Raw genomic sequence first — 13,959 nt, forward strand, 5'->3', positions numbered from 1 at the left:
CATGGTATTAAATAAATAACTTTAAATATAAGGCTGTTTCAAAGAGAAATTTAATGTTCATTTTCAAAATGAGTGGCTACTAGAGAATTTGTAAGATAAATATGATTCAGACCTCTTAGCATGCAGAGGCAATTCAAGAAAGTAAGAATGAATTAGTATCTATGACATTGATTTAGACGATACAGCCAAAAAATAATAGTACCCATCTAGTTTCTCTAGTCAATAAAACATGAGCTCCTAGAGTTCCCTGGAGTTGAGGTATATTTGCTTTTCTAAACTTAACAGTAAGAATTGTCACCACACATCAGCAATCCATAACAGGGAGGAGTCTGAATAGCTGTAGCTACAAATAAAATAATTATTTGAGAAACCAATATTTTTTTCTTCCTAAAGATAGGTCCTTACCCTCCACAACCCTGCTCTTCCTCATGCTGGAAGCAGTAGCACTGTAAGAAGTAAACATCTCTGGCTTAATGAGGACTCTGTCTAGCTGAAAGACAATGAGAGAAAGTACTGGAATGTATATTAAATACTTCCTAAATGTAATTTCATTCCTAGCTCTAAAAGCGTGTATCTCCTGCGCAAAGGCGCCTCATACGTAAAACAGCAGTGTTTCAGGATCAGATGAGGGAAGGGTGGTCTTTGGGAACAGCAGCAGAGCTTGACTTAGTTTTTTGTCTTCTCACCTGACATAGGCTTCCATTGCTGCCAAACTATTTAGTCCTTCAGCAGTCTAGAAAAGGCACAGATGCTCACAGAAGTAATACCCTTTTCTTTAGATGGCATTGGAGTCTTTCCATCAGCTCCAAAGAGTCCATCTTGAATAACTGATCTTCACTGATCTGTGACTCACTTTCCTCTTTGGTTATGTGAGAACTATAATGTTTGTAAAGTAAAATGTTCTTGAATAAAGGTGTTTTATTAACATATGGTAGAGATCAAAATGATATAAGCTAAGAAGAAACTACAGCAAACAATATTTCTCCAAAGGTATGCAAAGAGTGATAACAGCAAGATTTTTTGAGGCCTACTGCTTGAATCTTTATAGTGGTGCAGAATGATTATAAAAAACTCAACACAAACAAAATGAAACAAATAAACCACAAATCACTGTGTTGTGGCAGGCATGAAAATATATAGAAAAGAGCACATGCTGCTAGAACCCAGAATTGAACCCCTAACTAAATGAAACTAATCAAGGGTATCTCGAGGTACTACAAGTATTAATATTTAACAGAACCTATTTTTCTTGAGGTAAGGGTCAGGAATTCACTTAAAGTACCATTACTGCAAATGTGAAATCTAGCACAGATGGTGGCTCAAACTGGAGCTGGCTGCTACAGGTTGCTACAGCAACCTGTAAAAGTTGAAAATGAGGTTCAATGAAGTCAAAAGTCAGGAAGCTGAAGTCAGAATATTTTGTACATTTTATGCTATTCTACCAGACTGTTATATTCTTGGTATTTTAAACACCATAAGCTAAATAGGTTTCATTTGTCTTTGTGTGACTTTTCTACAGGAATATGAAGTGCTTGATGCATCAAAATGTATTTTGTAATGCTGCAAGCTGAGGTAACTTGTCTTCTAGGTACTTAATAGATTGGAAGGGACCTCAAAAGATCATCTAGTCCAATCCCCCTGCCGGAGCAGGAACACCTAGATAATGTTACACAGGAATGTGTCCAGGCGGGTTTTGAATGTCTCCAGGGAAGGAGACTCCACAACCTCCCTGGGCAGCCTGTTCCAGTGTTCCATCACCCTCACTGAGAAGAAGTTTCTTCTCAAGTTTAAGTGGAAAACTTAATGAAAACATTTCCTACCATTTCACACATTTTCTAACATTCTTTGGGATGTAAACTTAATTATTAAATATGACTCAATAGTCTGTCATACTGTCACTGTTTCTTTTTTCCATCCTTCTCTGTTTTCATTCCATAAAGAACAATTTCTGTATGTGCCCTCTTATTTATTAGTCCTTTAGGATGCGATGCTGATGATTATTTTCTCTCTCTCTTTGCTGTTTATCCATTAGTTTAAGTGATGATTGATGTTTTATATAATAACATCTGAATAAACCTTTTGCTGTTTTCTGAAATTTTGTCTAACATTGAGCCCCCTATCTCAGGCAAGTTATAGAGGGAATACCAAAATCTTATGAGGCTGTAAAATAAATTAATGAGAGTATGGAATTAATAATAAGAAATAATAGTAATTTTAGGAAATGCTGTTAGGAAAAGAGATATGTGAAAGGACACAAACATATAAAAGCATCAGAAAAGAAGAGCCATAGGTAAACTTTCTATGTACTGATTTTTTTGTCTTAATAGACTTGACTATGGTTTCTACTTACAAAGTTATTATTTTTCGTTAGCATAAGTAGCTCAGTGTCACCAGTACACTACCAAGAGTAACCAGTAATCTCAATAAAGATTTCATTTTCAAAACCTGTATCACAAATCTGAGGAGGAGAGGTCAGCAGACGTATCCTTACCACCTAATCAATATGAAAATAGGTTTCACCTAAATTTGCTCAATTCCCTGGAGATCTTGTCAGGTTAATAGCAAGGTCATTAGATAAAGTTCTCTTTTCAATTTCCTAGTGTCCTGGGTTCAGCAGTAGCATTTTTTCTCCTTCTTGGTAGCTAGTGTAGTGCAGTGTTTTGACTTTCAGCTCGGGAACAGAGCTGATAACAAGGATGTTTTGGTTTGGCCAAGGACACTGTGAGGCTCATGCTCTGCCAGGGAGGAGGGGAAGCCAGGAGGAAGCAGAGACAGGACACCTGACCCAAACTGAACAAAGAGGTATTCCATACCACAGCACGTCATGCCCAGGAGGTAACTGGGAGTGAGCCGGAAGAGCTGGGAGTCTGCAGGGTTGGAGGAGGTATCGGTCGGAGCTTGGTCGGGCTGAGGGGGGCAAGTTATCGGTCGGCTGGTGCTGAGGTGTTGTATTCTCTTCCCTTGTTATTTCCTTTATCATTGTTATTATTGGTGGTAGCAGTAGTGATCTGTGTTATACCTTAGTTACTAAACTGTTCTTATCTCAACCCGTGGGAGTTGCATTCTTTTCAATTCTCCTCTCCGTCCCTCCGGGAGCAGGGGGAGGGCAAGAAAGGGGGGGGGAAGTGAGCGAACGAATTACCTGACTGGGTTTAAACCACGACAGTTCTTTTTGGCGCCCAACGTGGGGCATGAAGGGTTGAGATAACGACAGATCTGACCAGATTAATAGTCACTCATCACAATGACGATTTATTGGCTCTCAGAGTTGTTTCTCTTGATCTCACAGCTTCAGAATGTTGTAACTTACGTAGAGCCGGTATTTGCTGTGATAGTGTTTATCAAGTGTGGGGCCTGGGCTAAGGTTCTTGTCTCACTGTGCTTTATGGCAATGGCTTGTAATACGGGCGGGCTCCAGCAGCAGGGCGGGACGGACGTGGCCGTGGACTTGTACCTGGCCGTCCGGCTGCTCTTCACCGGCCTGGCCCTCACCCTACTCTCCGTCTTCGTGAGGCTGCGGGGAGCCGAGGGGGAGCGGCCCCGGGAGCCGGCGGCAGCCGAAGCGGCCCGGGAGAGCGGCCCCAGGGACCAAGCGGCGGCGGGAGCGGGGCCGGAGGCCGCGAGGGGACGGCTGCCGGTGGAGGAGGTCGGGGCGGTCGAGGAGCGGAAGGAGGCGGCTGCCGAGCAGCGGGAGAAGGCGGCGGAGGAGCCGAGCCCCGCGGAAGAGCCGAGCCCCGCGACGGCCGAGAGCATTCCCCGGCAGCCACCCGCCGAGCCCCAGGAGGATGCAGGAGACCACGCAGCATTTCCCAGCAAGGCAGAGGAGGAAGAGCTGGACTCAGGAAAAGAGAAGCCGGTTGTGGGAGAGCCGGCAAGCACAGCAGCTACACCAGCCCCAGTGACAAGTACAGCAGCATCGTTTGAGAGTTCTGAAGGTTTTGAATGGCCTTTGGGTATCCTTGGGACCTGCCTGCTGATTGTGATGGGGATCAGCATGTTGGCACACACACAGACTGTGTTCTACCCACAACCATTTTGTCTGATCTCAAAAGTTAAGCAGAGTCAGGTTTGGGTCTTGTCTGGGGTTAGACAACAATATAGGGGGACCAAGAGGTTTTCCCCAAGGCTGGACAGTCATGAGTGGCAGGGTGTGTGTGACAGTATGGGCAAGTATCTAGTCCACTGGGCCCCTCCAGTGCTTTGGAAGCGTCGGAGATGGAAGGCAGCTTTATGGAGTCCCTAGCAACAAGCTGCAGAAACTGCTGAAGGGGACAGTGAATTATTTTAAGCCTGGTGGGCCCATGGCACTTCAGGCCATCAGAGCAGAGATGCAACACAGAAATGGATTCATGATCGAGGGGTGGACTTAGCAATGGACACTATTGCCCAGGTTATTCACGAGTGTGAACACTGCACACATTCTCTCCTGCTCTGACTGGTACAAGAGATGGAGACGGACATCATGGACCAGATGGACTCAGCAGCTTTATAGGGACTGGTCCATGCACTAAGATAAGAGTGATGGTATATTGAAAATGTGGGATCTGAGCATGATGTGAATGGTATGGAATAAGGGGTGGATAATGTCCTGGGTTCAGCAGTAGCAGTCATTTTTTCTCCTTCTTGGTAGCTAGTGTAGTGCAGTGTTTTGACTTTCAGCTCGGGAACAGAGCTGATAACAAGGATGTTTTGGTTTGGCCAAGGACACTGTGAGGCTCATGCTCTGCCAGGGAGGAGGGGAAGCCAGGAGGAAGCAGAGACAGGACACCTGACCCAAACTGACCAAAGAGGTATCCCATACCACAGCACGTCATGCCCAGGATGTAACTGGGAGTGAGCCGGAAGAGCTGGGAGTCTGCAGGGTTGGAGGAGGTATCGGTCGGTGCTTGGTCGGGCTGAGGGGGGCAAGTTATCGGTCGGCTGGTGCTGAGGTGTTGTATTCTCTTCCCTTGTTATTTCCTTTATCATTGTTATTATTGGTGGTAGCAGTAGTGATTTGTGTTATACCTTAGTTACTAAACTGTTCTTATCTCAACCCGTGGGAGTTGCATTCTTTTCGATTCTCCTCTCCGTCCCTCCAGGAGCAGGGGGAGGGCAAGAAAGGGGGGGGGGAAGTGAGCGAACGAATTACCTGACTGGGTTTAAACCACGACACCTAGAAAACTTGAGAAAGGTATAGTAGTCTTTTATTGAATTCTACATTTTTCTCCCTACCCCTCTTTAAGTCATATTAATACCTTTTACACTACTCTTTTCCCAAAAATAAAAGCCCTGAATCTTATTTACTGAGAACCTCCCCACTCAGTGACTTTCCTCTTTTCTAGTTCAGAGTTGCAGACACTCCTTTTGAAAAGCAACAATTCAGCAAAATGTTGATTTATTATTGGCTTCTTACTTACTCCTTAGCATGTGTAATGTAATAGTCATAATCATCTTTGACTACCCTTTTTACGGTTAGTAACATACAGTATGCATTAGAAATGAGCTTTGCTGTTCTAAGAGCTCTTTATTCATGACTGGAAACATACACATCAGAAAATGACAGAAAGCCTGTACCACCATGGTGTGATAATCTTTATGATATGTTTTTTACCTGTGCGATATATAAAGACCCTTCAAACTGGCATTCGATGTGCAAAATGTACTGAAATACATAACACAATAATCAAACATATTGTTAGAAATAAGAAAGAAGAAAACATGAAAAAAAGATGCAAAGAGTGGCACACCAAGCTCCAGAGAGATTTAGGGGTGGCTTTTCAGGGATTATTAAACTTCTATGCCAGTAATAGCTTAATCACATAGTTTTTAACCAGTACAGGAAAGTTAAACACAGGTTTTACTTACTTTCTGTAGTGTATTAAAGTTTTCCCTCTATTTTTTTTTAAAGTGAGTTTCTCCTCTTCATATGATATTTTTGTAATCAAAATTATACGTATTGCAGTTACTGCTTTACCTTTAAGTTCTTTATATGGTCCTCACACAAGTAGCCTTCATTTAAGAAGACCTCTGAACTGCATACTCAAAACTCCTTGGGATAAAAAATATTAAGAGTTACCTTTTACAGTGGAATTTGTGGGCAATTATCACAGTGCAGACTGTCTCCTTCCAAGTTTAATTCTCAATGACTGCAGACTGAAGCTGAAGTCTGTAAATTTAATCAGTAGGCTCACACAGGCTTTAGAAGAGTGAAAGCAGATTCAGAATTTGGCTCACGGATCATCCTCTTTATCTTATACATTGAAGAGTACTAGTCAGAGTTTGGATACAAAATATGAGTGTCTAAAAGTAGCTTTGTGTTCAGTGCTCCAGTGGCTATAACTCTTTGTAAGTCACCATTTGATTAGTCCTTCTGGCAGCTTCTCAAAGGGGAAAAAAAAAAAAAGGATCATATCATTGCAAGCCAGAAGCGAGGGACTAATTGACCAAGGGCTTAACAGAAACTAATTTCTTTATTAGATCTTACACTTTTCATTTCATTTTTCAAACAAGTTAACCTCCACCAATTTTTTTAAACTAGGGCATTTTTTCTCTAGAGTAAGCAAACTAATAGCATATATTGAGCAATAGCATAAAAGAACACCTGCAGTAATGAGATAACAGAAGATTTCCCAAATGAATATAGAAAAAGAACATATTGCCTAACTAACCTCTTTACCTTTTTGAAAAAGATAAGAAATGATGGCAATGGTGGCTGAGATGAGAGCATTTACTGGGATTTTCTTAATCCTTTGGTAAATTATAGGAACATTTTTTGTTTTGCTTTGACAGTAAGTGAAAGAGGTCAAGGGATAAAAAACATCATATAAAGACATTTTTGGTATCAATGGGAAGTTGTACCACTCACTACCTACAATCACAGCAGGTAGTAGTACAGATGGAAAAAATATACCAAACATATGACAGAAAAATCACTGTCCAAACGCTTTAGTTATGTACAAATTTCTTGGCAGAAAACTCCATTAACAACTTGTTGAATTTTCTGATGATTCAGAACTTTGAACAAGTAGTTAATGAAGACTGCATGCGTCAAAAGGAGTTCAGGTAGATGACTTAAGTATATAACTGGATTCACACATAGCAAATGAACTCTAACACTGAAGAACTTAAGGTATCACACATACGATTTCAAGAATATAGTAAGTATAAGTTGGACTGTTCTGAAAGCAGGAGGTTTTGAAAAGTGCCTGTGAATTAAAATGGATTGCAAAGACTAAGCCTAAAAGGTATACAGAATACTGAGCCTATAAGGTATACAGAATACTGAGCCTATAAGGTGTACAGAATACTGGGCTAAAGCTGGTGTACAGTAGTATTGAAAACCTTGCCATTTTTCTCAGAGAATGAAAACTAAAGAACATAGGCAAATACCATTTCCAGTGCAGCATAAAATTTATGCAATTTGTCAGTACGTAGATTCAGTTCAGAGCAATTGGCAATATTGCTCTAAATTTCAGGAGTCTAGGATTAAATCTGATCTTGAAAATGGTAAGGTCTTTTGAAGATCTCAACACTGGTGCTTTCTTTAAAAACAACAGTATGAAAATGACACAGGTCACTAAGTATTTCTGCTTTCTTCATCTCAGTTGGAGACCAATGAAAACTGGAAGATTCCAAATGATGGTGTCACATTGTTGCATTTCATTATTTGTGTTGCCACCTGTCAGAAAAAAAAAAAAATCTATATGGCCTCCTTTGCCAAAGCTTCCTTCCTTGGTTGTCATAGAAATTTTGCATTTCATCAAGGGTGCGTGCTTTTATATTTTATGAATATTTCTAAGGAAGGATCAGCTCTTAAATTCTGAGTTTGAGAGAAGAAATAAAACTCACTGTAATAACTCGTACATCAAATACGGCAGATTCATCATGGATGTACCTTTTCACTGTTTTTCCTTTTAATTTGGTTGGCTTAGAATCATAGAACCCCAGGATAGAAGAGACATCAAGGATCATCTGATCCAACCTTTCTTGGCAAAAACGTGACCACAATTAGATGTCCTCGTAACCTGTCCAGCTGCATCTTAAAAGTGTCCAATGCTGGCTAATTCATCACTTCCTTGGGAGATTATTCCAGTAACTGATTGTTCTCATTGTGAAAAAGTTTCCTCTTGTGTTCAGCTGGAATGTCCCCTGGAGTAACTTGCACCCATTATGCCTTGTCTTCTCCATGTGACTTCTTGGAAAAAGAGAGTCTCTGTCTTTGTAGCCACCTTTTAAATACTGGAGCATGGTGATAAGGTATCCCATAAGATTTCTTTTCTCCATGATGAAAAAACTCAGTCTTCTAGAGAAATGAACTGCAGAAGTTGAATCATAGAAAATTTTTTTTTTCTTCTAGATTTGCTGAATATACAAAATAGATTCCCACAACAAATCAATTAATAAATTAAAGGCTTTATAATTAAATTAATAAATAAATTAAATCTTTATATGTTACATGGATCTGTACTGCTACTGTATTTATTATATTGTGTTCTCTGTATGTCAGTACAAAGCTTTCTTATGTATGTATACAAATTACATTTTTAAGTTACTTTAAAAATAACATTTAAAATAATTATTTGTATACTTCCAAAGTATGTGTATTAAATAATTTCTAAAATTAATTAGGTATAATAAATTTAAGATTTCTACAAGAAAGAGTGACATTTGCACAGGAAGACCTTATTGAGATTAAATTATAGTGTGTTTAGTTTGTTGAATGTAGAGTATCAATACCAAGAGCAGTGGAACTTTCACATTTAACATTTCTCCATATCATTAACTTTGGAAAGTTAATAGAGCAATGATACCACACTGCCTGAGACCTTCTTAAGCAGAGTGCATGACTATATTACTGGAGTTGCACTGTACTGACAGTAAATGAAATCTTCTCAAGACCAGAAATAAAACCTGAACTATCTCGATAGTCTACTTTGTCTGCATGTAAAAAGTTTATTTATGTCTAAAATCTGTAATGGTTTTGAGCTCACATACAGAGCAGAAAAACGTAAGTTCTCTGTGAAGGAAAGCATGAAGCTCTAGACCTTGCTCTATAGGCAGCTGCCCAGTCTGAGATTATAAAGGCATTATTTTCATAGACAGAAACCTTAAGAGGGTGCAGTCTATCTAGTGGTATTTTAATTACAGAAAAAAAGGATGAAGGTGTAGAAACATTACTTTTGTTTTTCTGTTTGAAAAATCAAAAATTCTATTATATTAAATAGTCTATTTAAGCACATTTTCAGTCTCAGCATCTTTAAAATGAATCCTATGAAATCAGTTAAATCTAAAAATGGTGGCAATCATAGATGATCCTTCTGGCTCCTGCAATGCTTGCATTAAAAATACTGCATCACTACCAGGGTATCTGGGATTCTAATCAAAGATTTCTTGAGAGAAAGTAATGAATGTTTCTCTTTTTTATGCTTTAGGAAAATTGTAGATATCTTATTTCTGGACACTTGCTGGCTGGGCTGAGCTAATACTTTACAACTGTTAATGAAGTGATTTCGAAGCACCACAGACTTTTTTTAAAACTACGGTAATTACTTTCAAAATTACTTTTAGTGAGGGAAACCGTCTTCCACATGTCTGTGACCTTTTTTGATCAGTGCAAGAAGTAAAATGATCATGTCAAGAAGCCTTTGTGTATGTGTATATGCACCATGCATGCTTATGTACATGAATTCATATAAATGTGAATGTGGATGGCTGTATAATAATTTGTGTGTATGCATGTATATAACTATACATCATATTTATATAAACTTCTCATCTGTAACTACTCCTCACCTTGACTGATCCTCTTTAAAGATTCTGGAATAAAGTCCCTGGCAGGCAGCTGAGCGGATTGCTACAGCCTTCTAACTGAGAGACTGGGAAAGTAAAACTGCAGTATTGGTCAGCAACAATCAGAAAAGAACTAGCTCTGACAGATCTCAATCTTTCCAACAAAGAGACAAACACTTGCTTTAAGGCAGTCATAAAAGAATTCTGCATGCTTTAATACATGCTAAAGTGAAATACCAAGAGGCTATGTTATCCTGGCTGATTTTTCTTGTGAACAAATGGATTCAGCAATGAGAGGTGGGTAGAATATGAACCTCAGGTATCACTAGAATGAGCACAGAAATAGGGAGGTAAAAGTGAGGTTTGGGTGAACCTTTTGTAAAACATACCTAGCTTAGTGCAAAAAATAATAAGAATTTGGGGTTTTGTTGTTTTTTTTATCCCATTGTGAAAATTCTCAGGATAAATTATAACTTTATATTGAATTCAACAAAGACCTACCAAAAATTTTCTGGGCTGATAATTTCCAATTTGGAGTTTTTCATTAAAAAGGTATCACTGGCAAAACTGGTAAGAGAGTTATTTGAAAAATAACCCCTCCAAGAATCAGAATGTATTAAGTTTTTTAATGGAACTGAAATGTCTTCTGGCTGAAATGGATAGATCTCTGCCTGAGATCTCATCAGCATAAAATGCCTTACTGAGAAATTTAATCTTTCTGTTATCAAACATTCAAGAGGCCTTAACAAAAAATGCAATCTTACTTTCATCAAGCATTCTTTATTTATCTGTTAATTTCCTGTCTTGTAAGCAGAGCTGATTGCAAAATGGATTTTTCATTGGAAAATTGGAAAGATAAAAAATAATAATTATGTACCAAACAAAATATCTCATTTCAACTGGAAATATTTTAATATATTTTAAAGTATTTATTTATTTAGAAAGATAAAATGTGTTGGATAAGTTAGAAAGATTTTGCAGAAGTAACATAATTTAAAAATGTTACATAAAGTTTAGTCTAAAAATGCCTTCTTTTTTTTTCTGGTAATTTCAGTGTTTTTAAGAATTGTGGTTCAGGTCAACATCAGCATTGTCTATGGAGAAAGTAATTACTTGTTGTTTCTAGCCTAAATGAAGAATTCAGAATATTTATTTTTATCTTCTGTACAAGGATAATTATTATGTGCTATGATAGCTATCTTTTTATTCCCAGCAAGCGTTAGCTGTTATCAGCAATATCCTGTCTTGAACATATAGCAAAGTTTCAATTTTAGTAAAGCCAAAAGGAATTACACATTATTTCTGTAAACTACAAGGTTTCTAAAGGGTTATTATACCAGTTGAACTTGATGTCATATTCTCCATCTGCTATGGCAGATGCTCCATTCCAATGTGAATATTAAAGTCATTCTGACAACAATTTTTGTAATTATAAGAAGTATTCAGAACATGAAAGGAAGATGCTGCAGTTTTTTGTTGATGTGTATGTCATTACATATGCCACAATGAATGTGAGAGCAAAATATATTTAAGAAGTCAGTTCAAGTTAACCATTGACAACTATATTCTTAGCATTATTTTTAGTGCACATTTTTCCACGCAGTCTACAATATAGTATCTTAAACTAAAATATTTTGTAATTATGGTTTTTATTTGTAGGTCTGACACAAGTCTGCTGTGCCACCTCAAATGCACTTTTGTTAAAATAACCAGTCACAAACCTATCCTTAAATTACTTCAGAAAATAAAGGTAAAGTGAACAGGAAACCTTTCCCTTACTGACCTGAGTAGTAGTCTAACAGCACAGACTATAAGAAATATTCAACTAAATTTACCTACAGGAATGAACAATAAGAATCTAAGGGTTAGTTTGGTTGTACTTCTATAATACACAATAAAGACCTACTCATAATTCACGTAAATGCACATGTGTTAGAACACTACATAATATAGGTAACATCAGCTAAAAATTAACTAAAATTATCACGAAATCATAGAACAGCCTAAGTTGGAAGAGACCTCAAAAGATCTACTTCAATTTCTCCTGGAAATTTGCCTAGCACCCGGGTGAGATTATCTTGCACCCTGCCCGGTTGTGTCTTGAAAACCTCCAGTGGTGGGGACTCTACCACATTCCTGAGGAGCTTGTTCCAGTGAATGATTGTTCACTGTATAAAATTTTTTTCTTATGTCGATATGAAATCTCTCCCAGTGAAACTTGCACCTGTTGCCCTTTGTCTTCCCCATACGGCCCCTGTGAAAAGAGAGCCTCCATCCTCCTTGTAGCTGCCTTTTAAGTACTGGAATACTGGGAACCTTTGCTCACAGGACAAATTCTCCAGCCCTTTGATTATCTTTATGGTCTTCCTTTGGACCCTCTCTAGTCTGTCCAAAACATTATTGAATTGCAGAGACCAGAACTGGACACCATATTCTATGTGTTGCCAGACTAGTGCTGAATAGAGTGGCATGAATCACCCTGCAGATGCAGCCCAGGAGCCAATTTGTTGCTGCAGTGGTACACTGCTGACTCACATTCAGCTTGTCTACCAGGACCCTCAGGTCCATTTCAGCAAGGCTGCTACCCAGCCACACAGATCATCACCTGTACTGGGCTCTTCAGTTATTCTGTTTCAGGCGCAGGACTTTGCACTTGTCTTTGTTAAACTTTATAGCGTTCTTTCCAGACCACTCTTCCAGCCTGCCCAGGTCCCTCTGGGCAGAGATGGCTCTCCCTTCAGATGTGTTCACCTCACCAGTTAGTGAGTTTGGTAAGATAAACAACTTGGTGAGAGTGCTTTCAATCCCATCATCTAGGTCATTTATGAACGTGTTGAACAGTGTGGGACCCAGTATCATTCTCTGGGGGATCCAACTTGTGATGGGCTGCCAGCCAGTAAAAATGCTTGACCTCCACCTTATGAATACAGCCTGTTAGCCAGTTCCCTATCCGTCTTTCAGCCTACCCATCCGAGCTGTTTCTTACCAGTTTCTCCAGGAGAAGGCTACGACAAACAGCGTTGAATGCTTTGCTTAAGGCCAGGTAAATACCATCCATATATGGTATTTATGGCTCTCCCCATTTAGGCAAAAGATGTTATTTTGTTGGAGAATATGATCAGGTCAATCTTGCACAATTTACCCTTGGTAAATTTGATTTCTATGGGGTGCTGAAATGATATATATTGATGGTATCAATGCATTCTGAGAAACAAAACTTTGGGGAAAAAAAAAGGGACTGAATATGTCTTTTTAATTACATATTATTACTATTACAAATTTATGTCAAGAGAAAAAAGAGAAAAGGAGGCTTGGATTTCTTACATTTTTGTGACAGTTGCTTTAATTGATAGTTTCAGTGAAATTACACTTTTTGAAGAACTTTTATAAGTAAAGGTCATTTCTGGAGTATGTGCTTTTCAAGTTATCAGTTTAAATACCCATTTCTTCACAGTTATGCTCTTAGTCTGTGGGAAGAACACATGCATTAAGCTACTGATGAAGAGTAAAATGTGTCTCCTAGCTATTATCAAAAGTTTCAGGAGCAGATGCAAGATGTTCAGAGGCCTGAGGAAAATATAAGCAACATAACCTATTCACTGGGTTTTACCCTAAAGCTCATCAGCTAACAAAAATTTTCAAAACTTCAGCTATGATGTTTACAATTCCTCAGAAACTCATTACAATAATTATGGTAACTGTAGACTTTCTCAAAACCCACATACATATCAATCCAGTATACTGCTGATTCTGAAGGATTGTTTACTAGCTACAGAGCAGTGACTTCTTGCTTTAATAATGCCCTGGAATCAGAACAGGCTTTACCCAGGGTCTTCATGTCTGACCTGTTTAAACATTAATACCCCGTAATCCAGTCTTTTTTCATCCTTGGAAAAAAAAGAAGAGTGAGCATATTCAGCACTTGAAGCCTTTTCTAATAGCACTCCTAATCCCCGGATAAACCTTATAGCCCACCCACCCATGCTAACAGTTTCTGTCTAAGGTTGCAAACAACATGCCAGGCTTCTGACAACTTGTGTGATTGAACCATTACAAATCTTAAAACATAACTAACCCCTTTGCTTATGTACCTTAAGCCCTTGCTAGACTGTTTTGAACAACCTTTATAGATGTTCTTTTCACCATCACAAAACAGTGTTATTTTGTTACTACTCTTTTCTATTTCAT

The sequence above is a fragment of the Pezoporus wallicus genome, unplaced genomic scaffold (genome assembly GCF_028554395.1).
Source record: "Pezoporus wallicus isolate ANWC-B61680 ecotype Strahan unplaced genomic scaffold, APGP_CSIRO_Pwel_v1 contig_4131, whole genome shotgun sequence".
Lineage (NCBI taxonomy): Eukaryota > Metazoa > Chordata > Aves > Psittaciformes > Psittacidae > Pezoporus > Pezoporus wallicus.